Source organism: Delphinapterus leucas, chromosome 5 (genome assembly GCF_059928025.1).
Source record: "Delphinapterus leucas isolate spDelLeu-1000000601 "Yukka" chromosome 5, BTC_Dleu_Yukka2, whole genome shotgun sequence".
Classification (NCBI taxonomy): Eukaryota; Metazoa; Chordata; class Mammalia; order Artiodactyla; family Monodontidae; genus Delphinapterus; species Delphinapterus leucas.
The window spans coordinates 88,774,634-88,781,855 of NC_143133.1; the positions used below are offsets into that span (position 1 = coordinate 88,774,634).

The following is a 7,222-nucleotide window of genomic DNA, read 5'->3' on the forward strand; positions in this document are numbered from 1 at the left end:
TTAAGCTAGGATCAATTGCAAAGCATTTAACTGTTTTATATTAATAAAATAAAAAGATAAAATGTCATAATTGGAAATACTTTGCTAGTCACACCTACTAAGTTTATTCCTTCCTCAAAGTCATCCACATTAATAAAACCATCAGCAACATTAACCAAAATGCCCTTTAAAGAATCATAAAGTAAGTTCACTTCCCTATAATTTAAGTGGTAAAGACCAGCAAAACACAGGTATCATTCATTTATGTTTCTTGTCCGTAAACACAAACAAAAGTCCATATCAGTTTAATACAAACAATACAATATGTGCTACAATGTAAGAACATGGACTATATGGTCTAATTTTATCAAAGTTATTCAGGGGCAGTCTCATAAATAAAACTCAAAATTGATGGGTTCTACAGCAGGGGGTTGAGTGTTTCTATCCTATTATGAAATTATTGTTTCTTGTTAGAAATAACATATTCATATAAGTGAGACTTCCCCAAAGTAAAAATGACTGAGTAGCAAAGTTTGAATTTGCCACCACATACTCTATTGGAAAAGTGGCAAGAAGCCAGATAATTTCATTGCTACTCAGAGGAATGAGTAGCTTTGCCCACTTGCCATCTGCTTACGTGTGTCCTGGACCCACTCACTGGAAACCAGTTCAACGCGGTACCCCCATACTGTCTGGTCTCACTAGTTCACTCACCCTCCTTGACATGTACCCTTTGGCAGAGCTGCAAATTTCTTAATGCTAATTGGAGGCACTATGTATAGCTATTTATAGAAGGCTTGCTAAGTGTTTAATTCCCATCAAAGCCCTATTGGCAGATACTGTTATGACGCTTATTTTATAGATGGCAAACAGAAGCTTGGCTAGGTTAAGTAACTTGCTATGGGACAAACCAGTAAGTGGCAAAGCCAAGATTTGAACCTATAGCTCTCTTGCTTCAGAATTGGACCCTTAACTCATGGACTCTCATTTAATTATGATTATCCTTTCATTGTTTGGGGCAGTCTTAAATTATATCAGAAATCCTTTTCAATTTTGTGTGTGTGTGTGTGTGTGTGTGTCTGTGAGAAGTCTCTGTTGATTTGTGGAAAATAATAAAAGTTTAGCTGAACCGCAATTAAAAAGACCTTTCGAGTCTGCTGGTTGAATGTAACCTTGTAACCATAAGAGTACTGAGGGAAAGGGGGAAGTAATGCAGGAGTCTAGTATCTTTTCCAGGCAAACCACAATCCCGGGTGAAGAACTTGAGTTCATGACACTTGTCAGAAAAGGGAGGAGGGTTTGGTGGCCACACTTACCTTCAAGCCCTCCCCTCTTCCCCCGACCCTCCCCATATGCTTACCTTGGTCAGGAAAGGGTGTTCTGAAAAAATCAAAAGGAAAATACGTCCGGGTTTCGGGCTGCTCTGACACATGCACACCTTCAAACTTGGCTCCCTATGGATTTTGCTTTCTAACAACTTGCCCTCAACTTGACCTCAGGGAGTAGATTAGAGGGTTTTTGTTTTCCCCTACCCCCATGTTTCACCTGCTACACTGTGAATGGGAGATTTTTACCTTCGTTGTTGAGCTGAACCTGCTCCGGAGAGTGTGTTTCCCTGCTCAGTTCCAAACTCTGATCGTCGTTGGAGAGTCAGGGCTTGCTCACCTGTCCCGGAGGTGGAGCTGGGGTCGGAGACAAGCGCGGGAGGAGGGGCGCACACACTCCTGCCCAGGCGGGGCTCCCTCTGAGCCTGGCAGTGCCCCTCCCACGAACAGCAAGCCCAAGAAACTGTTAATTATTACTCCTTTTCGCCACAGCAGGGAAGTGTTAGAAACCTGAGCCACTCCCTGTGCCTCAGTGCATGTTGGGAGTGTTTACTTTCTTTCTCCGGAGCCACTGATAGGAACTCTCCTTTGCTCCCTGTCACACATCTTGAGGACAAGTGAATTGACATGCTGGTTAACGCTTTAACCTCTGAACTGGCCGGATTCTAATCTCGCCTCTCTAGTCTGTAGAGAAATAGTCTTTAAGAAATGACACCGACTAGGACTGAATGTCATTATTCACATGTCTTTCTTTTGAAAATTTTCTCTTTTAATCAGAAATTTCTTAATTTTCCCCCCTTGTTCTTTTGCCACCTCCTTTCCTTACTGGCACCCTTTTCACCCAGAGCGGTGGTTCTCCCACTCAGAGCAAACCAGAGCCACCCAGTATCTTGCGAAACCCTCATAACCCATGGGCCTCAGCACCTATGAGACTCCGATCTAGTAGGTCTAGGGTAGACGGCGGGTATGTTTTAAATAAGCTTCACAGAAGAATCTAGTAGACAACAAAATTTCAGAACTATTGTAATAAAAGTATACAAGAGGAAATGAATAGTAATTTAGTCACTACCTAGTGAATTGTGTTTGGAGACAGCTTTTCCCTAATACCTCTAATTTTAAAAAAGGCACTAAAGTCTAGTTAACTAGACTTATTATGGTGATGATTTCACAATATATGTAAATATTGAATCATTATGTTGTATACCTGCAACTAGTATAATATTATATGTCAATTATACCTCAATTAAAAAGAAAGGAATGGATAAAGGAACTGACAGTTAAAAAAAAAAAAAGAGCTCCCTCTTTGAAAACTACCAAATTTACTTAAAATTAGTAAAATCAGACCCCAAAAAAGGGCACCAAAAACTCAGAGACACTCAGATGACAGATGCTCTGGAAATAGTGCTTTTATTTACACTCACACAAATGCACTTTTTGGTATCATTGGTACTTTACCTGTTTCCTATGTAAAGCACTTTGATCATGAAAAAAAAAATAAAAGAAGGTTATTTTACAAGAATAAACCTCAGAGCCCTCAAAAGGAATTAAATATAATTCCTACAATGAGTTGAGTAGGCAGAGTTGATTTCTGGTGTCCTGTGTATTCAAATGTCAAATTAACAGACTGACCATCACTCTAGATTTGCAGGTTACATGTTTGATATAGAACTTTAAGGATTCTCTATGTTCAAAAGGTCAGACAGTTTATCTAGTTAACTTGCGGTGTGTGGAGGCCAGGGATGATCAGACTGATCATTCCTTGGGCTATTTTAATAAATTGAACAGGCAAATTGGCTTATTGGATCACAATCAAACCTTCTACAACCTCATATATGAGGACAGTGTGACCTGGTATTACCTGTGGGGATTCATTTGATGGCCACGTTGACCTTACAACCCCCCATTTGTGACTGCTGGTATGGACTGACCTTTGAATGATGACTAACAGCAGCTGCAGTGTCCACAGCTCCTAGGCTCCAGAATGTCTTTGTTCAAATCCATGCCCCACTCCCATTGTCTGCATTTCTTTATTATTAGTATCAGAGAAACCTTGTTTTGCCTTTTTTATCTGCAAGCATCCTTGAAGCCTTTATTCCGATTACTCGTTTTCAACTGGTTTCCTTTCACTAGTTTCAGTGATTCCTTTTGTTCTGGAGTACTTAACCTTTTATAAATATGTAATTTTTATTTTGTAATATAAAAAATACATAATTGCACATGTGGAAAATATAAAAAGCACAGATATGTAGAGGAAAAAAATCACCTACAATTCCATCTCTCAAATATAGTTACCAAGAACAATTTGGTGAATGTCTTTATTGACATACTTTCTCTGTGGATATTTACCAAAATGCTATTACATTTGCTTGTTGTTTTATAATCTGCTTTTATCACATTAAACATATTATGAACAATTTACCACATCAGTCAGTTTTTTTCTGCACTATGTTTCTAACTAGCTGCACTGTATTACACCACATGGATATACTATTATTTATTTAATCAGTTCCCTATTGAGAAATTTATATTACTATAAACAACGCTGTAGTAAATGTTTGTATGCAACTGCACACAACCACGATTATGCCTTTTAGACATTTCAAAAAATGAAGTTGCCAGATGAAAGGTAATACACATTTTTATAGAATTTCTCTCAAGTGTCAGTTTTATACTCCTGGAGTAACTCTCGGATTATTTTTCTTCTTTTAAACCTTTCCCTATTTGAAAGGTAAAAAAATCATATCCTATTTTAAATATGTATATTATTGATTACCTGTAAGACTGAACCCACATTTAGACTGACCCTGCATTTTTGCTTTCTGTTTATTGTACTGTTTGTTCATCTTTTTGGCATTGATTTCTAAGATCTCTTTATATATTAATCACATCAACATATTGTCATATATGCTGTACCTATATTTCCCAGTATTATTTGCCTTTTAATTTTGTTTATGGTAATTTTTGACCTACAAAAGTTTAAAACTTTAGTTATTAAATTTATTACTATTTTTCTTTATTGCTTATAACTCAGTGTTAAAAAGCTTTCCCATCCTTAAAGTATATATAATATATATATTTTTTTCTTCTAGTTTATTTATTTAGAGATTATTTATCTATTAAATTTAACATTTCAACCCATCTGGACTTTATGATGCTAACAACTGTGATATTTAAATCTAAATTAATTTTAAAAAATTATTAGTTATTAACCGAGTAGGATTTATTGAATAATTATAGATTATAAATTCCACAAGGTAAGGACTATGTCTTCTGCTCTATTTTATCTCCAAAGCCTAGCACATGACTAGCAGGTTCATTGTTAACTCAGACCAGAGTTCTATTTGTTTATTCACTTATTTACTTATTTATATATTTGAGATATAGTTGATTTACAATATTATATGTTTCAGGTATACAACATAGTGATTAAAAATTTTTATAGGTTATACTCCATCTAAAGTTATTATAAAATATTGGCTATATTCCCTGTGCTGTGTAACATATCCTGTAGCTCATTTATTCTATACAGAGTAGTTTGTACCTCTTAATCCCCTACCCCTATCTTTCTCCTCTCCCTACCAGTAACCACTAGTTTGTTCTCAATATCTGTCAGTCTGTTTCTTCTGGCCAAATGTTTAATAGTCACTCGATTCTTTTCTTTCCAAGCTTCCACTCCCAGCAAGTCTTGAAGTTGTATCTTAGTCTCTGCATCTCCACTACCTGCTAGATTAGGCAGTATCACTTCTTGCTCAGATACTACAAATGGCCTCCTAATTGGTCTTTCTGCCTGTACTCTTGTCCCACACTAGTCCATTCTCCACCTGTAGCCAGTGTAATCTCCTATAAACAAAAACCAGATCACAATGCCACCTTTCATCTCCTTTGCTGAAAACCATTTTGCCGGTTGTCCCCTGTATCGGGGATAAAATCTAGATCTGAACTCCCTACATCTTTGACCTTACTGATTCTCTGCTCTCCTGATACTGACTCTCTCTTGCTGTCCTGGTTTGATTTTTGTTCCTGGGACAGACCAAGCTGGTTATTGCCTCACTGCCTTTGCATTTGGTATTGTCTCTGCCAAGAAAGCTCTGCTCTTGTCACGGCTTCTTTCTTTCCATTTTTTTCTTTTTTTTCCCCCTCAAATGTTACTCCTCGGAGAGGCCCCCCATGACCACTCTATTTTTAATTTTTATTTATTTGTAATATCTTTATTGGAGTATAATTGCTTTACAATGGTGTGTTAGTTTCTGCTTTATAACAAAGTGAGTCAGCTATACATATACATATATCCCCACATCTCTTCCCTCTTGCGTCTCCCTCCCTCCCACCCTCCCTATCCCACCCCTCTAGGTGGTGACAAAGCACCAAGCTGATCTCCCTGTGCTATGCGGCTGCTTCCCACTAGCTATCTATTTTACATTTGGTAGTGTATATATGTCCATCACAATGTGTCCTTAATATAATTCTGCTGCAGGGATACAATCACCCATAGAAATGGCACAGAAAAGGAGAAAAAAAGAGATGTGTATAATTAGAATGGGTCATTTCTACATCTCACTAAATCACTCCTGAAAAATATTTAGAGCTGATTGCAACTGGAAGAAAATACAAAGAGAACAACAAATTGCCTGATTCTAACACTATGACCCAATTGCTGTGGGTCACTCATACCAGTTTGTTTCATAGCCTACACCTTGTTAGGTATCTGAGGCTGCACTGGAAGCCAAGGCTACGCACCGAATGAAGTAAAAAAAGGAAGCAGAGGAGCTCCAAACAATGAGGGGACTCCCAATAAAAACCTAACTAGAAATTGCCTTAATAAGGAAGCCAGGCATTGATAAGGCAACATGATAAATTACTTTTCCAATATGTAAAGCTTAAAATAAATACATTTTACATTTGGGAATTTTGCCATAGAGATCTTAATAAATTATAATAACAGCATTAATTCTCTTTGAAAAATCCCAACATTTTTCTTGAATTTGAAGAATAATCCATCATTTCCTGTTTAAATTAAGAAACATTTAATTGCTTTTTTGATAAAAACAAAGACTTTAGAACTTCGACTTTTTAAAAAATTGTTGAGAAAATAAGATAAGGGAGGGGAAATTCCCTTCTAAAATTCCCCTAAAAATTTAATTAAAGTAATGCTGTTATTAATGTACAGGTCATTTAAAAACCTTTATATAGTTGATGAATTTTTAAAAAGCCTCACTCTTCTGTAGTTATTGTATATTTTGTACTTATATTGACTTTTAAATCAGGCTCTAGTCTGTCCTAATCATGGGCATAAATGCCACACAACTGCTTTTACAATTTGAACAATGAAAAACATTATATTAATTGAGAAGTGATAAAGTAATCTCCATTTCTAATGCATTTTATTTCTCCTCTCTTATCTTCAATATGGACTGGTTTTCAATAGTGTAATGGCCAGCGGAAAGCATTCAGCTTAGTAAGACATTGAAAAATTACTGGAATGTAAGGTTGATCTGACTGGGACATCAGTCACCCCATTGATCACAAGGGTTGATAGAGCTGATCTGGCTGGCTAGGTGGTGTCCCCTTTCTCCCTCACCCCTCCATGAATGTCCTTTCTGCAGCTGCATGCTCCCCTAGGTCAAAGATGACTTTCCCCTACATAGGCAGACCGTTCTTTGGTCAAGGGTATATGAGTAGCTGTGCTCCCCTGCTGAAATTACCCAACAAGCTCTCAAGGTGCATTTATAGGAGAACATAGGGCATTCATGCTTTCAAGACTCCAGACACATCTGAATGAGGCACACATGTAGCAGTCTGCCTTTCTTTTCAAAAAACAGAAAAGGAAAAAGAAAAATTACTTTGTGCCAAGCAGGTGCAGAGATGGTCATACAAAGATGACTAAGACAATCTCTGCCCTCAGGGAACTAAAAATCTTC

General features: G+C 37.2%; 1 protein-coding gene across 1 annotated transcript in view; it reads right to left on the minus strand.

Annotated features, from left to right (window-relative positions):
• Positions 1–1,767, minus strand: part of RASSF6 (Ras association domain family member 6) — a 61,627-nt gene extending 59,860 nt beyond the window's left edge. Inside the window, exon 1 of the mRNA XM_022599397.3 lies at positions 1,554–1,767. The gene's annotated coding sequence lies outside the window, so the exon portion shown is untranslated. The remainder of the gene's footprint in view (positions 1–1,553) is intronic.
• Positions 1,768–7,222: the final 5,455 nt, after the last annotated feature.